At 41.0% G+C, this 25,726-nt stretch overlaps 1 long non-coding RNA gene across 2 annotated transcripts; it reads right to left on the reverse strand.

Annotated features, from left to right (window-relative positions):
* Positions 1-328: 328 nt before the first annotated feature.
* LOC122552015 (uncharacterized) lies at positions 329-24,880 on the reverse strand. 2 transcript variants are annotated; one of them, XR_006312261.2, is made up of 6 exons: positions 24,777-24,880; positions 12,683-12,718; positions 10,077-10,220; positions 4,422-4,561; positions 3,068-3,231; positions 329-1,441 (listed from the first exon to the last, which is right to left on the reverse strand). It is a non-coding gene; the product is annotated as an uncharacterized LOC122552015 (long non-coding RNA). The 2 variants fall into 2 exon arrangements; XR_015757532.1 differs by having other exon boundaries at positions 4,418-4,561.
* Between the last annotated feature and the right edge of the window lie 846 nt (positions 24,881-25,726).

Below are 25,726 nucleotides of genomic sequence, written 5' to 3' on the forward strand. Positions count from 1 at the left end.
CATGCACAAAAATGTCCATGCTACCAAAAGAGCAAAGTCCAGTACAAAAATGCCAGCTCCTGAAATTATTCACCATCAAAGACTTTAACCTTGACTTGCTTGAAACACAATAGCTATGCTGTAAATTCCATGGGATTTTTTCTGTCCATCCAAGCAGTCAGTTGGAGAGTCAGTTTAACATATCATCAGCAAAATGTTGCCTCCATCATTCCCTGAGACCAGTATTAAGGTCAGCTTTGATTTTGTACTCGAGGCCTGGGGTGAGATTTGAGTCTCCAACCATGTGACTCTGAGAGTGCTACCAACTGAGGCAGATGTAAAACAAAAACCATTGAATAATTTCTTTATTTTTATGTTGCTCTAAAAGTACAATCTGAGTTCAGTCCATGGAATGTTGGGAGATAAAGTAAAGCAAAGCCATATATAGTCTCTGTAACAATGTCAACTAGGTGGACCTCAAAGAAAATGCGTTCCCTGATTGCGACTGTTAATGTGGTCCAATCAGGGAGCCCTGGCTGACAGATAAGAACAGGAGTGCCAGACATCCCGACACTCTGAGGGAGCCAAGGACTCTCCACATGTAAATAAAGGGTGACTTGGTGACAAGATACTGGCCTCTGTGGAATTATGTAAACATACATTTTGCTAGTACCTCTTTGCAAATGCTTATTGACCAGTTTTTCTATGATCTTCACCTTTCAACCCCAGCTGCTCCATTTGATTCATAATGAATCAAATTTGAGGTAGGATTAGTTTTCAAATGGTTTTTCCTAGCTCTGAAACAACCTTTCTACATCACTCCATATTGTAGTCAGGGATATATTTCAGTACAGCATTTCCATGTCTTTACAGCAAGCTTTTAAGAGGATTGTTCTGGATTCAGTTTATGAATACATGATGGATAACATAACATGTGATTTGAGAGTCTTATAGCCCATTTATTCCAAAAGGTTTACTCTTGGGATTTGATAATTAAATTGGTTTTTGTCTGCAGAATACTAAAGTAATTACAGTATGCATTCATATTGCTCTGAATATAAAACACTAATGGAAACGTCACCACTAATACATCTTTGTTGACGGTAACCAGCGAAGATAAAACCAGCAGAAAAATACTTTCTGTGTAATAAAATTGTATGTATCTTGCTCTTTTTTCCACTTTTGAATAAATACAGTCAAATCAAACTTCTTTCCCCTCAACATACTGTAGCACAGTCTTAAGATCCAAAATGTTGACTAACTTGTTTTTTCAACAGGTACTTTGAGTATTTCCAATCCTTTGGTATGCTTTTCTCTCTCCATTGTTTAGTTTAATTGAGTTAACGTCTGTCAATTAATGGAGATAAGAACTTGCATTAACATGATATTCAATAACATCACAGACAGCCATTCTGCACTTCATCTGTCATTGTTCAGATTGTTCAGATGTTTCTATTCAGCACTAGAAACGAACAAAAATCACAAAGTGAAGAAACAACATTTTGTCTGTTAAGATCTTTATGAACAATTTATATAGAATAACAGCATTACACTGAACAGGGTAGAATTCCTTTAAATCTATGCATTGAATGTGGGTGTTATTTATTGTCCATCCTCAATTGCCCTTCAAACCTTATCAAACCATTACATCCTTGAATGAAAAATTGAGAAGTGTAAAGTGAAGAATAGATGCAAAGTGTGTTTTGTTGTCATAATCATATTTAGTACCTTTTATCTAAATGAAGAGCCAGATTTTTAAAAATCGCCGCAGGTTTGAGTGTAGTGTAAAGCACAAAGGAGCTTCAACCATGCATGGACTCATAAGAGCATAGGAACAGGAGGAGGCTATTCAACCCACTGAACCTCACCATTCAAGATCATGGTTCATCATCCCCTCAATGTCATCTTCCTGCACCATTCCTATATCCTTCAATTTATTTTACAAGTGATCTTCCACAACTGTGCATTCGAGGAATTAATATGGTGATCTTGTATTGTATTTTCACTATAGCATGTATACCTTTCCTTAGATAAGGAAACCAAAACGATGCAGGTGAAATCTCACCATGACTCTAATCAATTGCAGCCAGAGATCTTTATTTCTGTGCTCAAATCCTGTGAAATTAATGCTAATATATTGTTTGCTTTTCTAATTGCTTGCTGCAACATTTTTTCTAGTTTTACTGACTCATGAACCAGGACCAAATCCTTTAAGGCACCCACACTTCCCAACTTGTTGTCATTTAAGAAATATTCTGCTTTTCTTTTTTTTAACTGAAGTGAATAACTTCACACTAATTCATATCATATTCCATCAACTATGACCTAATTCATTCACTCAGCCTGTATAAGTCTTCCTGAAGCCTCCTTGTGTCCTTCTCACAATTTGTGTTACCACTCAATCTCATCAGCAAATTTGGAAATATTACAATTGGTCCTGAAATCCAAATCATTTGTATGGCTTCTGAAGAGTTGTGCACCGAGCACAGATCCTTGCGTTACCCAAGTAGCAACAACCTGCCGACCAGAGAATGATCTATTTATTCCTACTCTCTGCTTTCTGTCTTATTATTCAATTTTTAATTCATGTTAGTATATTCCCATGTACTGTAATGTTATTTACTAACCTCCTGCGTTCTGAAAATCCAAATATATCATGTCCACCGATTCTCCTTTATAGTACTAAAAGCAGCATCCTCAAAAAACACCAACAACTTTGTCAAATATTAGTTTCCTTTCAGAAATCCACATTAACTCTGCCTAATTTTGCCATTAATTTCTAAATGTTCAGTTATCACATCCTGTATAATAGATTCTAACATTTTCCCTACTATAGACATCAAACTAACAAGTCTGTAGTTCTCTATTCCTCCTTCTTTCTCAACTATTATGTTTACATTTGCTAGCTTCCGATTGGCAGGAATCATTCCAGAATCTGTAGAAGTATGAAAAATAACAACTAATGCATGCACTATCTCTATTGTTGCTTCCTTCAATAATCTGAAATGAAACTAATCTGGCAGAGGAGTTTTATCAACTCTTAATCCAGTTAATTTTTCAAGTACTACCTTTATATTAATACTAATACCTTTTTGATCTTTAGTTACACAAGTCCCTTGGGCACCTTATATTTCTGGAAGATTTTTTTGTATGTTCTTCTGTGAAGATAGACTCGATGTAACTCTTTAGTTTCTCCACCAATAGAAGCCTTGAAGTCACAGATTTCCAGCCACAGAGAGTTCGTACAGAAACCTGTATAGAAATTGGGGGGTGAAAGTGCTGAATCTGACTAGGGATTAGCTAAGGATAAAACCATACACTATTCAGATCAGGGTAGAGAATAGTGATTATCATCCCGACCCCTGTGACCCTCCGCCATACACAGAGAAAGGTTCTCTGCGTCTGTCTATGCTAGTGATATTCATGATTTGGAGATGCCGGTGTTAGACTGGGGTGTACATATTTAAAAATCACACAACGCCAGGTTATAGTCCAACAGATTTATTTAGAAGCACTAGCTTTCAGAGCACTGCTCCTTCATCAGGTGGTTGTAGAGTATAAGATCTTAAGACACAGAATTTATAGCTTATTGCATTTATACCACGAGTCACCCACCCCTGCCTAATGTGCTTTTACTTTGGTTCCCAGAGGCACCTCAGTGTCTGGGACAGGGGGACAAGAAGGAGCATTCCCAATAGACTCCTGTAAAACCCATCGGGACCAGAGGACAAGCTGAAGCACTACAGCAGCCTCCTTCAGTAAACCCAATGAATCCCTTTTGTAAACCTTTTGGGGCAGCATGATGGTTCAGTGGTTAGCACTGCAGCCTCACAGCATCAGGGACCAGGTTTGATTACAGCCTGGGGCGAATGTCTGTATGGAGTTTGCACATTCTTCCCGTGGGTTTCCTTCCACAACTCAAAGATGTGCAGGTCAGGTGAATTGGTCAAGCTAAATTGTCTATAGTGAATAGATTCCCTACAGTGTGGAAATAGGCCCTTTGGCCCAACAAGTCCACACCAATCCTTCGAAGAGTAACCCACCCAGAACCATTTTCCTCTGAGTGGGCAATTTAGCATGGCCAATTCACCTAACCTGCACATCTCTGGACTGTGGGAGGAAACCGGAGCACCTGGAGGAAACCCACACAGACATGGGGAGAAAGTCATCCAAGGCTGGAATCGAATCCGGGTCCCTGGCGCTGTGAGGCAGCAGCGTTAACCACTGAACCACCGTGCCAGTGCTGATTGCTTTATTTAAAGGGAGTTGGGTCTTGGTGGGTTGCTCTTCGGAGGTTCGGTGTGGATTTGTTGGCCGAAGAGCCTGTTTCCACGCTATAGGGAATCTAATGTAATAAAAAACCTGATATCCAAACAGAATTGCACGATGGGAACATGCAGCACGACACCATAAAGGTGAGATATTGCTAGAGACGTACCTACCGTTGACACCAGGTGATGACACTCATGAGCAGGCAGGGTTACGGAGGAGGTGAAGTTTTTCTTGGCAGTTCAGGTGATTCAATGCAAGACACTCTCTCACAAAGTGCAGGGTATGGGGGTGGAGGGAGTGGAGGTGATGTCTGACAGATACAGAGAAGACAATACTGACATCAATAGGATGTGATGAAAAGGACCACATAGATGGGCTGAGTAAATGTAAATAAAGGAAAGGGGAGCACCCAACAGCATTTGGTTCCTTTCTGCGGGCCCAGTTTATAACTATTTTTGGGACCCAGTAAAGAAACAATTTTGATGATATACAGCACAGTGCTCAGCTGCAACCTTACATTGACTATTCAACTGAGGCATCTAGAAAAGCCTTGAAATCTTTGAGCCTGAGAATAACTCTTCCTCAGAAACAGGAGTCCTTAGATGAATGGCTCTGTCTTGGGAAAGGAGAGAAAAAAATGGGAAGCATGAACCTTGTTAAATCACAGGAGCCTCAGAGGGATCCACCTGTCTGGAGGAATGAAGCTCATGCTTCCAGTTGAGGCAGAGGTAACTCACCTTTTCCACTCCCTAGTGGAAGGGGTTGAACACTCACATTGTGGATTCAGTGTGAACAAAGAGGACGTTTTGCTGAAGATTGTCCTTCCCCAAGGTTATCTGATAGACAGGCCACTGCAACTGGAAGTCACTGAGCAGGGGTATAACTCCCCACATTGTCAGTGTCAGGGCTCTACATAATGGCTGCGTAATGCCAAATGGAATAGTATGGGATGACCGCTCGCTAAGGGTGAGGTAGGAGGCTACCTTGTCAAATTCCTGGTGGATAATCCAGGTAATTATAGATTGGTGAGCCTGATGTCAGTGGTAGGGAAGCTACTGGAGAAGATACTGAGGAATAGGTTCTATTTACATTGGAAGAAAATGGGCTTATCAGTGATCGGCAATGTGGTTTTGTGCAGGGAAGAGCATACCTTAACAATGTGATAGAATTCTTTGAGGAAGTGACAAAGTTGATTGATGAGGGAAGGGCTGTCGATGTCATGTACATGGACTTCAGTAAGGCATTTGATAAGGTTCCTCATGGTAGGCTGATGGAGAAAGTGAAGTCACATGGGGTCCAGGGTATACTAGCTAGATGAATAGGGAGCTGGCAGGGCAGCAGGAGACAGAGAGTGGAAGGGAGTTTCTAACAATGGAGAACTATGACCAGTGGTGTTCCACAGGGATCCCTGTTGGGGCCACTGTTGTTTTTGATATACATAAATGATCTGGAGGAAGGTATAGGTGGTCTGATTAGTAAGTTTGCAGATGATGCTAAGATTGGTGGAGTATCAGATAGTGAGGGGGACTGTCAGAGAATGTAGCAGAATACAGATAGATTGGAGAGTTGGGCAGAGAAATGGCAGATGGAGTTCAATCTGGACAAATGCGAGGTGATGCATTTTGGAAGATCCACTTCAAGAGTGAACTATATGGTAAATGGAAAAATCCTGGGGAATATTGATGTGCGGAGAGATTTGTGTGTTCAGGTCCATTCTACCCTGAAGGTGGCAATGCATGTCGATAGAGTGCTCAAGAAGGCTGACACATGTCCTCCTTCATCAGATGGGGTATTGAGTACAAGAGTTGGTAGGTCATGTTATATTATATAGCACTTTAGTTTGGCCCCATTTGGAATACTGCGTATAGTTCTGGTCTCCACATTACCAAAAGAATGTGAATGCTTTGGAGAAGGTGCAGAAGAGATTCACCAGGATGTTGCCTCGTATGGAGGGCACTAGCTATGTAGAGAGGCTGAGTAGATAACGATTATTTTCCTTAGAAAGACGGAGGCTGAGGGAGCCCTGAATGTGGCCTACAAAATCATGAGAGGTATAGACAGGGTGGATAGCAAGAAACGTTTTCCCAGAGACAGGGACTGAATCACTCGGGGTCACGAGTTCAAAGTGAGAGGGGAGAAGTTTAAGGGAGGCATGCGTGGAAAGTTCTTTACACAGAGGGTGGTGGGTACCTTGAACACGTTGCCAGTGGAGGTGGTAGAGGCAGGCACAATAGCATAATTTAAGATGTACCTAGACAATGACATGAATGAGCAGAGAACAAAGGGATATAGATCCTTAGAAAATAGGCGACAGGTTTAAATAGAGGATCTGGATCGGTGCAGGCTTGGAGGGCTGAAGGGCCTGTTCCTGTGCTGTAATTTTCTTTGTTCTTGTTCTTTGTCCAATGTGATATTGGAGGGTCCCAATCTATCCTTAACACAGCCAATGGTTTACAGTTAAACGGACACAGTGTAAATAATTAAAGTGGCTTTACAGGTAAAAGGCAAGATGGGATTGAGACCTACCGTTACATATTCAGAATAGTAATATACAGTGTAAACATTTAGTTGTCCTGGTAGAACTAGACCGGGAAGCAGAACATATTTTGAGTTCAGATTTTATGAGAAACTATGATCTAGCCTTTGATCTGGCAAACAGCTGTACCTGGCAGATGCCCTAGTCAGGGGAACAGGAACCCCTTGAGGTTCCTACCGGTATAACCACCGAATCTGTGCAGTGGGAGCATGATGGGTCAACCCCTCTGAGCTAACTGATGATCAAGCTCTTCAGAGTCTTATTGTACAGTGTACGGAAGTGTTCATTCCCCTCAAACGTGATTGTGGATGTATGACAGGCAAGTAGTGAGGTATGGTCCAGACTCTATGCTTTAGAGACAATATTCTTTTTCCAAATCAAGTGGAATGAGAGGTAGCCAAGGTAATCAATAGTCTGCTTAAGCCTAATAGGATTTTGCACCCAGTAGCTGCTACTAACAATTCCACTATTTGGCCAGTTAAGAAGCTGGATAACTCCTGCTGACTGACAATTGACTTTAAAACATTAATTAAAACCACTCCTTGCGCAGCATCCACTGCAGCCACCAGTCCCAAGATTATGATGAAATAAACACCTCAGGCAAAATATTTCTCTGTCCTGGATAATAGTAATGAATTTTGGTCAATTCCTTGATAGTCCACATGATTTGGAGATGCCGGTGTTGGACTGGGGTGTACAAAGTTAAAAATCACAACACCAGGTTATAGTCCAACAGGTTTAATTGGAAGCACACTAGCTTTCGGAGCGCCGCTCCTTCATCAGGTGATTGTGCCTGATGAAGGAGTGTCGCTCCGAAAGCTAGTGCTTCCAAATAAACCTGTTAGACTATAACCTGGTGTTGTGTGATTTTTAACTTTGTAATCCTTTAAAGCAGGAATGTCAGTATCAATTTGTGTTTACCTTTCAAGGACAACAGTAACTTAGATTTGTTTGCTACAAGGATTCCATAATTCTCCAACCATATTCCATCAAAGATTAACAAAGGAATTAGAAAGATTTTCCAACCCCCAACTGTCTAGTACATTTTGGAGATAACTTGTTGCTACAGATGGATGCCAAGCACGATCATCTGGTTCTGCTACATTAATTTTTAACTCTCCTCACAAACCAAGGATGAAGCTAACCTTAAGAAAGCCCAGATCATGAAACAGAAAATCTCTTATTTGGCACTTGGTCCATTGGAGATGGGCAGGGAACAGATTGATGCTATCTGTAATCTGCCTTTACCCAAAGAGGTGAGCACCTTAAGAGTTAGTGGGGTACTGTCAAAATCACTAAAGCAGTCCCTGTTGTCAGATCTGTTGAAAAAGGGTGCTCCATGGGTATGGATGGAACAACACACATAAGCAGTCAGTGAGTTGAAACAAGCCCCAGCAATACAGGTTTAAGACCCAGAGCTATCCTTTGTGCTAGAAGTAGAAGCCACCTACATCACATTAGCAGCTGTACTGTTACAAATGGACATCAGTGTTTCGGTCCTATCTCTTACAACTCCAGGCTATTAACAACAATAGAACAAAGTTTCTCATTGTGTAAAAGAAAAACACGTGCTTGTTGTTTTCTGGGCAATATAACATTTGGCATACATAAATAGCCTCAATCCTCTTACCATTCTCATAGAACATCCCCTTATCCATTTACTGCCAGATGGATGCCTTAAGGAAGGTAATATTAAAACAGAATAGCCCAATGGACACCTATTTTACAAGGCTTGCATATTACAACCGAGAAAAGAAAAAGTACTTTTCTGGCAGACAATTTGCTGCATCAGGGTGAACCACATGTTTTGTGCTGCAGTTGACCCTAAAGGGACCTAAAATTACAAAGCACTATGAGCACACAAGCAGCAGAATTAGCAGCTGCAGCCGACACAGTGAGTCATCCTCAAGAGTTCCTGACCCCCTCAGACGTTTATCCTGATAGAATGCATATTTATATTAGTAAAACAAGATAGTACCATGTGAATCAATTAAAAACATTTGGGGCTCAAAATAATGTATTTTTATGGCTTGTGCACATGAAGTACAGAATCAGCAGCTGGGATCCATCTCTCAGTGGAAGTGGGCATGGTGTGTACGATGTGAGCCTCTCCATGTCTCTGTGGGGATCATGATGCTAATACGGTTGTCGTCTCCTCGGTAAAAGTCTGGCTATTTGACTGGTCCATCAGCTGGACCTATTACAGTTTTTGTACTGGTTAATATGATGACTGTGTGCTAATCTACAAATAATCAAACATTGTTGTGTACAGACTGACAGCATTTGGAGACATCTCCGCCTCCAACATCATGCACTAATTTTTGGTGCAGTGGTAACATAGAAGTCAAGTCCATTTGTGCTAACGTAGAGAGTCATTAGGAAAAGAAAGACCTAGAGGAGGGATAGTTATGTGAAGCATGGGTAAACCATTGTATCAAAATGTTCACCATGAGTTGGTACTGGTAATTCTGAATCTCTCAGGAATTCCATTACCATGATGGTATCCAAGACCTTTACCTAGCATTTATAAGGTGTTGGTCAAGGCATTGTTTAATCAGGAGGGTTACAAAATTGCAAGGAAAAATAAGAAGTGCAGGAGATGCTGCAGGCATTTGCAGTGCACTATGAGCACACAAGCAGCAGAATTAACAGCTGCAGCCAACACAGTTAGTCATCCTCAAGAGTTCCTGACCTCCTCAGACATTTATCCTGATAGAATGCATATTTATATTAGTAAAACAAGATAGTACCATGTGAATCAATTAAAAACATTTGGGGCTCAAAATAATGTATTTTTATGGCTTGTGCAGTTTCTACAGTTTCTACAGTTAATGGCCTAGATATCAGTGCTTTAAGTGATTGACCATATCAATTAACTTCTCAAGTTAAACGCATATTAGGTGCAGCAAAGGATGATACTAGACTTTATAATTAAGAAGGGAACACCGCTAACAATGCAACATTTCATACCGTTAACATCACATGCAGGTGCGATTAACAAGTTAACAAGAGTGATCAACGTTGAATAAATGTAACTTTGTGTATTCTACAGTATATGGCAATGTTAAGTCAGCACAGAGAAAATATAAATCAAATGAAGAAGGAAGAAATTCCTACATAGATTGATGACACTAATTTGAGGGATTTAGCTGATGGACAGGAACTTTAAATCTTTTTTATTTGTGAGTTAAGGAGATTAACAAAAGAATGGAGTAATGATATGATGGGACAATACCTGGAATTGCGCAAGTATAATCACATGCTCACCTGCGTTCATATTATTTCTTACCTTAGTCATAGAGAGATACAGTATGGAAGGAGACCCTTCAATCCAACTGGTCCATGCAGTCCTATTATTGTTCCATGTACTTGGATATATCTTGTTTTTATTATGATTATGTTTTGCTGTTGGTATCAGCAACAAAAGCTGCAACTGAAAATGGAATTAGATCAGTTTAGACATGCCAATCTTAAAACTGCAATGGGTATAGTGTAGTGTCATTTCACAATAATAGGTTACTGCCTTTATTGGCATGCTTATTACCCCATTTTCTTTTGTAATTTATTTCTTGATCATTATTTTGCAATTTATTTATTGATTATTGGTTTGAGTATATCTGTATTACATAATGAAATGATGCATTTTGCTTAAACTGTACATGGTGTAGCAACTTTATGGGCGGGTTGGTGGCTCAGTAGTTAGCACTGCTGCTTCACAGCGCCAGGGACCCAGATTCAATTCCAGCCTCAGGCGACTGTCTGTGTGGAGTTTGCACATTCTCCCATGTCTGCGTGGGTTTCTGATGCTCCAGTTTCCTCCCACAGTCCAAAGATGTGCAGGTCAGGTGAATTGGCCATGCTAAATTGCCCGTAGCATTAGGTCCATTAGTCAAAGGGAAAAGGGTCTGAGTGGGTTACTCTTTGGAGGGTTGGTGTGGACTTGTTGGTCCAAATGGCCTGTTTCCACACTGTGGGGAATCTAAACTCACCTTGGATCTGAACAGATACAGTGGAAAATGGCTAGTTATACTATTGTTTATTCATCATATTAAAGTAATGAACAAAGAGTAGGGACAGTGAAAACATTAATAACTGTTCAGGGATTGAAAGGACCAGCAATAGCTCTTTCTGGAATAAACTGTTTCCTGACAAAAAAGGGACAAGAAGGATCCATTATAAAGCAATTAAAAGTGATATGCCAATTACCCATCCTTGGGAAGAAGGAGTCAAAGCAACATAAGCAAACTGTTTCTAGGGAGAGAGAAGACAATTAACAATACATATAGCTAGCCATTTGGATACAGAACTGGTGCAAAGGTGGAAGATAGAGAGCGGTGGTGGAGGGTTGTTTTTCAGACTGTGACCTGTGGAGTGCCACTGAGGCCTGTGACCAGTGGAGTGCCACAAGGATCTGCTGGGTCCACTACTTTTTATCATTTATAAAGATGATTTGGATGTGTGCATAAGAGGTATAGTTAGTAAGTTTGCAGATGGCACCAAAATAGTAGACAGCAAAGAAGGTTACCTCAGATTACAACAGGATCTTGATTAGATGGGCCAATGGGCTGAGAAGTGGCAGATGGAGTTTAATTTAGATAAATGTGAGGTGCTACATTTTGGGAAAGCAAATCTTAGCAGGACTTATACACTTAATGGTAAGGTCCAAGGGAGTGTTGCTGAACAAAGAGACCTTGGAGTGCAGGTTCATAGCTCCTTAAAAGTGGAGTCACAGATAGATAGGATAGTGAAGTAGGCGTTTGGTATGCTTTCTTTTATTGGACACAATATTGAGTACAGGAGTTGGGAGGTCATGTTGCGGCTGTACAGGTCATTGGTTAGGCCACTGTAGGAATATTGTGTGCAATTCTGGTATCCTTCCTATCGGAAAGATGTTGTGAAACTCGAAAGGATTCAGAAACGATTTACAAGGATGTTGCCAGGGTTGGAAGATTTGAGCTAGAGGGAGAGGTTGATTTGGCTGGGGCTGTTTTCCCTGGAGCATCGGAGGCTGAGGGGTGACCTTATAGAGGTTTACAAAATTATGAGGGGCATGGATAAGATAAAGAAACAAAGTTTCTTCCCTGGGGTCAAGGAGTCCAGAACTAGAGGGCATACAGGGTGAGAGGGGAAAGATATAAAAGAGACCTAAGGGGCAACATTTTCACACAGAGGGTGGTACGTGTATGGAATGAGCTGCCAGAGAAAGTGGTGGAGGCTGGTACAATTGCAACATTTAAAAGGCATCTGGATGGGTATATGAATAGGAAGGGTTTGGAGGGATATGGGCCAGGTGCTGGCAGGTCGGACTAGATTGAGTTGGGATATCTGGTCTGCATGGACGAGTTGGACTGAAGGGTCTGTTTTCATGCTGTACATCTCTATGACTCCAGCAAGAAACAGGGAAGCTACTTCAGATAAGTGACAGGCTAAAGACTTGGTGACTTCACAACTGTAATCAACATTGTGGATCAACGGATCTAAAGGGTCATCAATAATGTCTTTGGATTCTCTGGATGATATTAATTTGTCATATTCAAATTTCCTTTTATGCTTAGCAGAAGAACATGCTATGAACTCCACTTACTTCAATACCACTGCTGACATTAGCCAAATGTTAAATTTAATGAGGTTAGTGTCTGTAAAATGAGGGACTTGTGAGCACCTGTTTTGATGAAAGCCTTCATGTATTATGATCATGGGTATGCAGAGATGCTGAGGGTCTCCAAAGATAGATCAGTAACAGGGAAACATTTGGTTCCAGATCCCTCTGTACTTGCGCTCAAGTTTAATGTCTCCTGATCAGAGCCTTGCAGCCATGTGTAATGATGTCCTCTTGGTCATCTCTGCACAACCATTATTGAGTGGCACCACATGAGGCACCTCATGGCCACTTACCTGATTGGCTTTTCTGATGGTTGCACCTGACTCCATCTGAAGAAGGTACAACAATGAAAATGCAAATAAGTAACAGCTACTTCCACAAATAGATTTCCTGTAGCAATGTTATAGAGTTATACAGCACAGAAACAGACTGTTTGGTACAACCCATCCATGCCAACCAGATATCCTAAACTGATCTAGTCCCATTTGCCAGCATTTAGCCCATATCCCTCTAAACCCTTCCTATTCATGTAGGATGCCTTTTAAGTGTTTTAATTGTACCAGCCGCCACCACTTCTTCTAGTGAGCCATTCCATACACACACCACTCTCTGCATGAAAAGGTTGCCCCTCAGGTCCCTTTTAACTATTGCCCTTCTCAACCAAAACCTATGCCCTCTAGTTTGGCACTCCCCTACTTTGGGAAAAAGACTGGCTATTCACCCTATCATGCCTCTCATGATTTTATAAATCTCTGTAAGGTCACCCCTCGGCCTCTGACACTCCAGGGCAAAAACCTTCAGCCTATTCAGTGTCTCCCCATAGCTCAAATCCTGCATCATCCTTGTAAATCGTTTCTGAACTTTTTCAATTTATATCAGAAGAAGACTCTTCCCTTAAAAAACCTGCACATTATATGAATATATATTATTGTTGTAATGCGGCAAATAAATCTGCTCCATTGGAGATGTAAGTACTGTATGTGATTTTGTCTGCTGTACCAACCATTTTCTAAGAACAACAGATATATCCCCTAGATTTGAATTACAATCCAATTGTTGTTGCAAGATATTAGTCAGGTTTAGCATCCATATGTACATCACCATGTTCTGGCAAAATGAGAAATGCATATATGAAATTCTTTGCTACATTCATAGAATGTGTACCACACAGAAAAAGGCCATTCAAATTGTTAAATCTCTGCTGGTTCCACACAGGATCAGCTCACCCAGTCACCACAAAGTCCTTTTTGCATAATCTAGTAATTTATTTTATCGTCATCTGCATAGACAATTGGGGGCGTATGTTTGCAGGTAAAAGGGTAGTTGGAAAATGGGAAGCCTTCAAAAATGAGATAAGGGGAATCCAGAGATAGTTTGTTCCTGTTAGGGTGAAAGGAAGGGCTGTTCGGAGTAGGGAATGTTGGATGACTAAAGAAATTGAGGTTTTAGTCAAGAAAACGAAGGAAGCATATGTCAAATATGGACAGCAAAGACTGACTGAATCCTTAGAAGACTATAATGGCAGTAGGAGTATACTTAAGAGGGAAATTAGGAGGGCAAAAAGGGGACATGAGGTAGCTTTGGCAAATAGAGTTAAGGAGAATACAAAGGGTTTTTATAAATACATTAAAGACAAAAGGGTAACTAGGGAGAGAATAGGACCCCTCAAAGATCAGCAAAGCTGCCTATGTGTGGAACCGCAGGAGATGGAGGAGATACTAAATGAGTTTTTTGCATCAGTGTTTACTGTGGAGAAGGACATGGAAGATATAGAATGTGGGGAAATAGATGATGACAACTTTAAAAATGTCCATATTACAGAGGAGGAAGTGCTGGATGTCTTAAAACACAAAGGTGGATAAATCCCTGGGACTTGATCAGGTGTACCCTTGAATTCCAGGGAAGCTAGGGAATCTTTTATGTATTCTCTCTCATGATTTCACAACCTTCTTTAATTATGGTGCAAAACATTTGACACAATAATCCAACTGAGGTCAAACTAATGCTTGTTTTTAAACTCCATGCTTCTTTTTTATAAAATCTACAATCACTTATGACTTTTTAATGACTTTATTGATGTGCTCTGCCACCTCCAATGAATTGTGTACATATTTCACTGCTCTTGTACCTAGTAACATTACACACTTTGCATTTTTATACAGTAAATAGTTAGGTTCTGGAATGCGCAATTTGAAAGGGTACAGGAGGTACTGTTCGGACGATTCCACCTTCCAAAACAGCGCTGCTGACATGGCTCGCTTCTTCCATAACCGTGGTTTCCCACCCACTATGGTTGACATGGCCCTCAACCGCATCCGTCCTTGTCACTTCCCATCAGTCACAACAGCATGATCAAGTTCCCCTGTCCTCACTTTTTATCTACCACATGATCAACCATTCCATCAGCCTATCTATGACTTTTGAGGTCTTTCATTATTTTCCCAAAGTTCATAATTCTTCCAGGTTCTGTGCCATTTACAAACGTTGAAACTGTCCTTTGTATACACAAGTCAAAATTATTAAGTATGTATTAAGTAACACACTGATACTGGTATCAACCTCTCAGAACCCCATTGTACAGCTTCCTCAGTCAGAAAAGGAACTATTCACCATTACTGTAATGAAAGCAAATAATGCAGATACTGAAAATATGAAGAGTCACACTGGACTTGAAAAGTTAACTTATTTCTCTCTCCACAGATGCTGCCAGACTGGCTGAGTTTCTCCTGCATTTTCTGCTCTCATCTTCACTGCTACTGTTTCCTGTTACTCACCCTTTCCAGTCCTGAGAGAATTTTGTAAGCTTTACTCACCTTTCATTACATTGGCCCAGTCTCCTCAATTTCTCCTCATAGGCTATTCCCACAACTTCAGGAATTAGTCTGGTGAACCTTCACTGTATGCTCTTTCTGAAAAGTATATCCTCCCTTAGGCAAGGGGACTAAATTTGTACACAATGTTCTAAGTGTTGTCTCACTGAGGATCTGCACAATGGAAGCAAGACATCTTTTCTCCAATACACAAACCTTGAAGAGAGCTGAGGAGGAACTCCTTCACCCAGAGATTGTGAATCTGTGCAATTTCCTGCCCAGTCAAGCAGTTGAGGCTGCTTCGTTGAATGAGTTTAAGGCAAAGATAGATAGATTTTTAATAGCAGAGGAATTAAAAATGATGGTAAGCAGGCAGGTAAGTGGAGCTGAGTCCATGAAAAAGATCGTCCATGATCTTATTGATTGGCAGAGCAGGCTCAAACGGCCAGATGGCCTATTCCTGCTCCTAACTCTTATGTTCTTGTGATTAAAAAAAACAACGTATCATGTCCCTTCCTAATTACTTGCTGTAAATGCATGTTTGCTTTCAATGACTTTTGAACAAGACACTCAAATCCTTTCGGACATCAATATTCCCCAATCTCTCACAGTTTAAGAAATACCCTGCTCTTCCTGTTCTTCCTAACAAAGTAAATAATCTCACACACATCCACATCATATACTCCACCTGCCATGCTTTGGCCCACTACTCAGTCTATCTAAATCCTCTGCTTCACCAGTTTCCCCATTTCCCCTTCCCCCATATTATCCCAGTCCCAACCTTCCAACTCAGCACCGCTCTCTTGACCTGTCTATAATCCTTCCCATCCATCAACTCCACCCTCCTCTCCTACCTATCACCTTCTTCCCCACCTCCATCTGCCTATTGCATTCTCTGTTGCCTTTCCACCAGCCCCACCCCTCTCCCATTTATCTCTCAGACCCCTGGCCCACAAGCCTCATTCCTGATGAAGGGCTTATGCCCGAAACGTTGATTCTCCTGCTCCGTGGATACTTTTCCAGCACCACACTTTTGACTCTGATCTCCAACATCTGCAGTCCTCACTTTTTCCTAAATCCCTTTCAAGTCTCTTTGCATCATCTCTACCTTTCACATTCTCATCTAGTTTTGTGTCATCCTTCAACATGAAACTGTTACATTTGCCACCCACCTCTAAATCCAATCCATTCTAATATCTTACTCCCTTTCATATGCTCTAATTTTTCTAATCTCCAAAAATGCTAACCACTATGCCGCTTCCTATGTTCTTAGGAATAAAGGGATCAAAAAGAAAGTGGGAACAGGGTACTGAGTTGGATGATCAGTCATGATCATATAAAATAACAGACCAGGCTTGAGGGGCCTCCTCCTGCTTCTATTTTCTATGTTTCTTTGTTTTCAAACTTAATGGAAAATTCTGTCATACTATAGTCGCTCCTTCTGAAAGGTTTTTTATAACAAGATTGTTAATTAGCCTCTTCTCATAGCACAATACTAGATCTAAACAAGCCTGTTCCCTAGTTGGTTCCTCAACACCGTTCTAGTAAACTACCTGGTACTCATTCCAGGATTTTATCTGGCACAGTATTGGTCCTCATTCGAGGTCAAGCAGCATCCAAGGAGCAGGAGAATCGATGTTTTGGGAAGGGCTTATGTTGGAAACGTCGATTCTCCTGCTCCTCGGATGCTGGCTGACCTGCTATGCTTTCCCAGCAACACACTATTGACTCTGATCTCCAGCATCTGCAGTCCTCACTTTCTCATTAGATTTAGCCAGACTTTGTTAAAAGTAAAAGCTGAAGTCGTCACAGTCTTACCAAACCATAGAGTTGCTCTCTCATTATAGAGAGAGAGAAAGAGAGAGGACTGGTGGAGGTTTAACCTGAGGGTAACCACGCCACAGGTGAGGGGAGAGATCACAAAGAGTGCTTCATGTTAACCTCAACTAGTGTGAGAATTGAAGCCACATTATTGGTATTGCTATGCATCACAAACCAACTGTCCAACCAATCTCTTTGACTAATGCAATTATCTAGTCCATTATTATCAGCACCAGTCCACTCCATTTTCCTTTCTCTCTGTCCTTCCTAAATGTAGAATTTCCTTGAATATCATTGGCCAGTCTGCAGTCATATCTGTACAATGGCAACTAGATTTCCCCAATGTTTACTTTGATCTTTGCCATAATTTTTGCATGCTTTTCAATAGAATGACTTTACTTCTCTCTTTTTAACATTATTCTGTCTTTTTACTTTATTTGGTGCTGGTATTTGTTTCTGCTGTCTTTCACTTTTGTTTACTACTTCCTATTACCAGCTATGCTTCACTCTTATCAGAACTCTTTCTCAGATTCCTACTCCTCTGACAAGTGAACTTAAACTGTCCCCTCTACCACTAGAAAATCTCCCTACGAGAATATTAATCCTGGTCCTGCAAAGGTGTGGCCTATTCACTTTGTAAAGGCCTCACTTGCCCTAGACCAAGTCCCAATGTTACAGGTATCTAAAGCCCTTGCTCATACCCATTTCCCTAGTCGCAAGTTCATTTGCTGTATTTTATTAATTTTTATACTATTACAATGATGAATTAGAAACCCAAAGTATGTATGTACAGTTTTTACTTTTAATTCAAACATGTGTTTTTTTTAAAGAGGACTACTGTAGTAAAAACAATGCGAATGTAAATTCAGTGACTGCCTGGCAAAGTCGTGTGTGAAGCCCATAGAATGTTGCATCTGTAAAGAATCAGGGAAACTAAGGGAGAGAGTAAATCAAGAAGAGACATGAGGGGGCTAACTATCCCCCTCTCAGCAGAAAACCACTTGTTGCAGACATGTCTGTTTTAAGGTCCTGGAATATACAAAAAAGGGCAAAGCTGACTTCTCCTCTGGTCGGTGTGTGCTGTTTTTGGCCAGGTGCTGTAATGTGTGGGCTGGAGTGCAGTGATGTCCACAGCTTTGAAGATGGTTATTTTAAACACTCCTGTACTGCAGGCAAAACAAAGAGAAATACTTTAATAGATACTAATGCTGGAATTCCTGAACAGCATTTCTGCCAACCTATCAACAAACAATCTAGAAGTTGACTACTCAACTGTCAACATCAATTCCAATGGAATCACTCAATACTCAGCCTCAACATCACCTTACCTGATCTTCATGAACAAGTCAGAGACTGTTCCATATATCTTTATTTTACTTTTATCTTTCTATAATCACTCCTTATTTCTACTGTGTGTATCTGCACTGTGTGACCATTTCTTCTCACGTTTAGTAATTAATAAACTCACTCTTTTTGTTAATTCATGACAGCTTAGTTAAATTGGCTCCTTTTAAAACTTAAATTCAAAATTAACCATGCTACTTTCAACAGAGGAAGTGTGAGAACAGCCAATGGGAGTGGTCTCATCGCACCTCACCTGGGAGATTGAGGTATCCTGTTTCCAACCGTAACAAATTGGGGAACATCACCCATGGTCTGCTCATAACAAACCGGGGACTCGTGTTATGATTTGATCCATCAGATGAAACAAAAGGAATAGAATTAGTAAATTGTCACCATGAATCCAACATTTAACAGAGAAAATTCCAAAAGGCTTTCTTGTGATTGCATTACAGTAGAGAAATGTCTGCATTCACTACCAGTGCGTTGTTTGCAGAATTAAGGGCAGTTCCTTTTGTAGATGGAAAAGTTCTGTCCATCAAACAGTTGAAGGGTTAGTGAGTTGCTTGGGATTAGAATTTCACCTGAAACCAAAAAATCTGAAATTTTAAAAGGGTAGCCACGAGTTCAGAGGTCGAAATTGAACACAATGAAATGTTTGAGTAATGGTAGAGAGGTTAAAATTAGAATTTCAGGAAGAAGAAAGACAAGGAAACAGAAAGAGAGTGAGAAATGGGAATGGGAGGGTAGAGCACAGAGAAAAAAAAGAGATAATTTCAGAAAAAGTGATAAAACAAAGAGTTTGAATAAGGACCACCACTGTGTCTCAAGAAGATACAACTGGCTCAGACTTGAGGGCAGAGGCAATTTAATTTGTTCATTTAATTCCCAGGTTTGCCAGAACAGTGGTAGGAACTTTCTTTATCGTTCTTGAGCAAGTAGCATGTTGGTTGAAGTGGCCTGTCCCACATTCGTCCTTATTATCACAGAGTTAGCTTTTGGGGAAAGCAAATGAGTTATACTTGGTCTTGCCTATAGAAAGTGCCACCGATTACAAGCATTTAAAAATGGTTGCCTTTACTGCATATCAGTTATTGACAGAGGTGTACATCATTAAAAATTCCACACCCTCAGGAAATGGAAATCAGATGCACCTAGAATATGAAAGGCTTAAGCAGCTTGCTGTTGACCAAGGGTAAGGACACTTAAGACAGATGCTGCTAATAACATTCTCTGTGAAGTAAATCTCTTTGAGGAGTTTATAAACTCCATCTCCTTTCCAATAAGAACACACCTTGAGGAACAGAAAGTGACTGGGTCAAGGCAAGCTGCCACACTGGCTGATGACCAGATAATTATGAGTTGAACCAAAAGAAACCCTTACCCAGTAACCTCCAAGCAATTAGAAAGGATAGATGCAGGAGAGTGATAGGGAACTGAACACCTTGGCGAGAGGGAGAAATGCTGGCAGCTCTCCTCAGGAGATAAAGGATGGGGCTAAGACGAAATGTGTATTCAATAGGCTTGTTTGTGTTAATTGCCACAATGCAGGTTATTGCCAGGCAACTACAAGAGGCTACAGGGAAAAAAAAAGGTTGGATTAATGGAGGCATGCACATTCTGTGGAAAGAAAATGGGAGTCAGGATACCAGACCAAGTTATGGCTCTGATTGTGTATGAAAATCCCAGAAAGGAACTCCTGAGAGTGTAATTGAGGTTAAACAAATTCCTGAGAGTTACCAAGATTTCCCCAGGATGAGGCAAGCCTGTAGTGATACTAAGGGCTAGTGAGGTCCGACAAACTCTATTGCTCAGAAAATAGCTTGACCTTTCCACCAGACTGCAATAAATGCCAAGGTGCTGGTCAAAAGGATTGAAGGTTGGCACATGCCATTCCCCTATCCCTGATGAATGTGGAGTATGAAGTTAGGTCAGGAGATTAATTCCCATTCTGCCTATGGATGTGGTGGAGCTGCTCCTTTCATTTTATTCTTTCATAGGATATGGGCATACCTGACCTGGCTAGTGTTTATTGCCCATCCCTAATTTACAAAGGGTAGTTAAGAGTCAGCCACATTGCTGTCGGTCTGGAATCACATATAGGCAATATCAGGAAAGGATGACAGTTTCCTTCCCTAAAGAACATTAGTGAATTAGATGGGGTTTTTTCATAATAATCAGCATAATAGTTTCATGATTATTGTTAGACTGTTCATTCCAATTTTTTATTGCATTCAAATTCCACCATTTACACAGCAGGATTTGAACCAGGTCCTCTGGAGTAATGCCACAAGGCTATTAACTCCATCCCTTAACAATAACCTGGTGGGATCAAAGATAATTGCATTCACTGTAGTCTCTGAGAAACTCACTGAGGTCAAGAAGATAAAACAACTGGAGTGCTTCATATTTTCCCTGACTTTGTGGTCTTGCAGCTTCTGGTCAGACAAGCTCAGCCCATGGAGGCTAAGGTCAGACTACAAGTAGAAGACCTTCCAGTCTGGTTATTCAAAACCTTTACCAGGAGTCTAAAAAAACCTCAAAGATGTAATAAATTCCTTGCGTCAGAAGATCCGAGGTTCAAGTCTCACCAGACTCAGGAGATGTGTGTCATAACATCCCTGAGCAGGTTGTTTTAAATACCTGGCCTGCTAGCAGCATTCCCTCTGAACTGTTTTTCTCTGCACAGACCTCCGAGATCCATGGGCAGCAGCAACTTCAGCACCTAGTATTCTGTGATCCACGTCCATAAGAACTAATTGTGCTGCTACCAACCAAGAAAACCCAAACCTGCTCCTATGATTCCTGTGCTAGCTTCTAGGGAACCATTCAGTAAGGGTGTTAGTGGACCCCTGTTCACAGCAAAGGGGACTACTTTAGAATTCCCTCTAAGCTCTGTGTGTGTTTGCAATTGCTCTGACATTCCCTGTACAATGACTGATATACCAACGTGGATCACAGCATTGACTGTTAATTTCTAAAGTTACTGCTGTGCACGGATCTTGGAGAATTAACAAATTTAGAGGGAATGCTGCTACCAGTCCAGATATTTAAATCAATCTGTTCTGGGATGTTATGATACATCTCCAGAGCTGGACCTTCTGAACCAGAGGTAAGGACACTATCACTGCACCACAAGAACCCATAGGTCTAAGAACTTGAGGTGTGGTAGCTACCAGTATATTCTTAACAGTATGGACATAGTTATCTGTTTCCCAGAGATTACTCCCTTGAGACCCACATCTGCCAGGACAGAGATGAGGGAATTGACCTAATTCTTCACCCTTTATGATCTGTCTATCAAGCTCCTGACAGATCAGGCCTGAAAGTTAATGTCCAAAATACTCCAGGAAGTCACAGTTAACCTAGGCATGTCCTGCTGGATATCTTCGGTGTACCAACCAGTCACAGGACCACTAGAACAGTATCATCAGACTCTAAAAACCAATAAAGCAAACTACCACATGTATGCCCATTTCTGGAATAAGAGTGGATTTATTTCTGTTCACTATCAGGGACTCACCTCATGAATCCATTGGTTTTACTCTATTTGAGTGAGTTCATTGACACCAAGTGCGAGGACCTCTGATACCCCTGAAAGGAGAGGTTTTCAGAACAGGAGGGTGAAGAATCCATATTAGACTCCATAGCTTTCTTGAGTCTGTGAAGTGGCCCAAGTCAATCTTCCAAACAGACAGACAAATCTGCCAGGGTCCAAGCCTTTCAGCCAGGAGATTACATGTTAGTGTCACGAACAGTATCAGGTAAACTCATAATGACCTGAGTCACTAACCCTTATAGCATTGCCAGGAAGCTTAGGGAAGTGAGTTATCTGACTGAGACCCCAGATTGGAGATAAAGACAAAGACGGTGTCGTAGTAGCATGAGAAAGCAATAAGACCACTAAAAAGGAACAGGAAGTTACCAGGCTGTCACATTGCCACCAGGTTAGAGAAATGAGCATAACAACGGGGATGAATCGCAAGGAGACATTTTTAAGGCCATATTGAATCCTCTACCAAGCAGCTAATTGATACAGAAATGCCAGCAAACCTAGACTCCTTATTCACCCATCTAGCAGAACAGTGACTAGATTAACAAGGCTGCTCACTGCATTTAGGGGCTAATGCAGAGACAGGTCAGGCTGCATCACACTGACTCACTTTGATGTGGATGTGAAAGAAGGCTCTGGATTGACGACTGAAATGTTAATGCGGTGACGAGAGCCAACTCTTAATCAATACCCTCTTTGGAAGATTGTATAGATAGGCTAAGCAAAGCAGCCCTTACTAACAAGACACATTTACTAAAAGACTACCTGCAGCTTCCCTCAACTACCTGCATGTGTGAAATCTCTAACTTTGTAACTCTGGATGAGTTATTCCAGAATGCAGTCGTGCCATTTAGATTCTGAAATGGTCTAGTCTTTTGATGAATCAGATAGTGGCAGCTCATCTAATTGTGGAATGTACCTGGGAAAGGCATTAGAGAAACTGGAAACTAATTGTGGAAAATACAGTCAGCTGACCAAATAATCCGCCTCACAAAGATTGAGTTCACTAAGGTTCACATAACCTATTTAAGACACATATTGGATGCATAAGACCATAAGATGTAGCAGCAGAAGTAGGCTATGGCTGATCATGGCTGATCGGACACCTCTCAACTCCACTTTGCTACCTTATTCTGATAACCCTTAATCCCTTCAATGATTAACAATCTATCTAGGGTGGAGAGATAAATGGGAGGGGGTTGGGGCTGGGGAGAAGGTAGCCAAGAGTACAATAGGTGGATGGAGGTGGGGATAGGTCAGAGAGGAGGGTGGAGCAGATAGGGGGGAAGGAAGATAGGCAGATAGGACAGGTCATGAGGGCGGTGCTGAGCTGGAAAGTTGGAACTGGGGAAAGGTGGGGGGAGGGGAAATTAGGAAACTGGTGAAATCCACATTGATGTCCTGGGGTTGAAGTGTTCTGAGGCGGAAGATGAGGCAATCGTCCTCCAAGCATCGGGTGGTGAGGGAGTGGCGGTGGACGAGGTCCAGAACCTCCATGTCCTCAGCAGAGTGGGAGGGGGAGTTGAAATGTTTGGCCACAGGGCGCTGTGGTTGATTGGTGCGGGTGTCCCAGAGATGTTCCCTAAAGCACTCTGCAAGGAGGCGTCCAGTCTCCCCAATGTAGAGGAGTCCGCATCGGGAGCAATGGATACAATAAATGATATTGGTGGATATGCAGGTAAAACTTTGATGGATGTGGAAGGCTCCTTTGGGGCCTTGGATGGAGATGAGGGGGGGGGATGTGGGCACAGGTTTTGCAATTCCTGCGGTGGCAGGGGAAGGTGCCAGGAGGGGAGGGTGGGTTGGGAACAGGTATGGCAGAGGCGGAGGAATTGGGAAAACGGGATAGCACTTTTGCAGGAGGTAGGGTAGGACGAGGTGTAATCCAGGTAGCTGTGGGAGCCGGTGGGTCTGTAAAAAGGATATAGTGTAGACTGGAAAGTAGAGTTGATATCACATCAAATCAACCATGACCGTATTAAATGGAGGAGGAAATTTGAGAGACTACATGGCCTACTCATTTTCTGAATTAAAATGCTTGTTGAGAAGCAGGTCTTTTGTGTTCATTGTCTCCCATGCAAACTTGAGTGGCGAGCAAGCTTTGTTCTGCATTGTCCCGCACTATTCACATCCATCGGTTTTGTAGCTTTAGATTAAAAGTGTGCACCGAAAAACAAGTGTTCACAAAATAACAAGCAGGCTCTTGAACCTATGCTGTCCATGCCTCCCAGCTCACATGGAAAACATTTTCAGTGTCATCCGACAATTTGTCTTGGTTCAGTCAGCAGCCTGTATTCACAATCATTTTGACCTGCCTGAAGCCAACTAAGCAGTCATTTTCTGCCTGTTTGAAGTACATTACTACACTGGTTGGGGCATGCATGATGAACTTGGGCCAAGTAGGATTCTTACTTTCAGTTTTTATTGCACTCTCTGCAAAACAGCACTGGCCCATTGAATAAGATATTTAAATAAACAATAAACCTACTTTCTATTTGTATTCACTTGCTGCAGAATGCTATAAGAACAGAGGTATAAGTCAACATTTTATATATTGAACTTAGATGAGGTGTTTGGAAGCCATTTTTATCTCACAAATAAATCCTTGTTTTCGGTGATTTCAAAAGTGATACTGCTGCCAAATCATTCAAACTAACATATTGCATGCCCTTGTATCTGATTTTTTCTGAAAAATATAGAACGTGTGGAAAGCAGATAACATGATGCTTTTCTTATTGCTGTCACATGCCACACATTCATCAGTAACAGAGAAATCATTGTTGTTCCATATACTGCACATCATTTGCAATTTTGGAGATCATTTTGTTTTTACAGTCAATGCAAAAGCACAGCATCGGTTACCTGTATAAATCTGTGTTACAGTGGTATCACCCAGATCATCAATAATCTAAATTCATCTCCTGGAATTAGTTCTTTTGTGTAAGTCAGGTGAAGAATCAAGGTCCACAGTGCACATTCCCACTGTTACTGAATACAGAAGTGAGTCTGAATGCAAGCAAAGTTGGCAATAGGTGATGACAAGTTTGGATTTGTAGAATCAAAGATAAAAAATGCTCTGTGGCTTCAAGGTTATGTAAGAAAATATGTACTAGAAACATTTTGCTTTATTTCCTGTGCAAACAAAACAACTCAATGTGAACGTTGAAATAATCATAATGCATGGAGTGAATGATTTTCTAATTTTATAAAATATCCAACAAGATAATCCAAGTCAAAAAGTGGAATACAACTATTATTAACATTATCAATTCCATTTTATATGGTGTTCATGAAATGTAAACAAAAAACAAATTCAATGAATCAATTGAATTGACCAACTCCAGCGTCTGTGTAGCCTGATTCTCAATCTTTTAGATATCATTTCAGACTTATGTCTGAGATGCAGAAGCCTGTTCCATTCTTATGTGAGTTTCATTGAATAGGTGTGACCATCTTTACACAGCTGCTGAGCCGTAAAAGAATTGCAACAGCCCTGTTATCCAGGGCTTGTATCTTCAGCAGATCCATTATAGCCTGAAATAATTTAACTGGCAACTCTGTCCTGTCTACACAAACATTGCTATTACCTGTTACATCTGTTTCATCATGTCTCATTATTTCTTTCAGTGCCTCTCTTTTGTTGCTGACAGTTTATACTTTGCTATATTAGCAATTCACCTTACGTCCTGTTTTAAAAAAATCAACTCTTTACTATAAAATATCATATTGTATTAGATTTGTAAAGGCCTTATGTACTTAAGATGGTGTTTTTAATGTCTCATAAACTTGAAACTAATATGTCTAGTTGTGCA

Source organism: Chiloscyllium plagiosum, unplaced genomic scaffold (assembly GCF_037043375.1).
Source record: "Chiloscyllium plagiosum isolate Xiang-an unplaced genomic scaffold, Cpla_swu_hap1 HiC_scaffold_7, whole genome shotgun sequence".
Lineage (NCBI taxonomy): Eukaryota > Metazoa > Chordata > Chondrichthyes > Orectolobiformes > Hemiscylliidae > Chiloscyllium > Chiloscyllium plagiosum.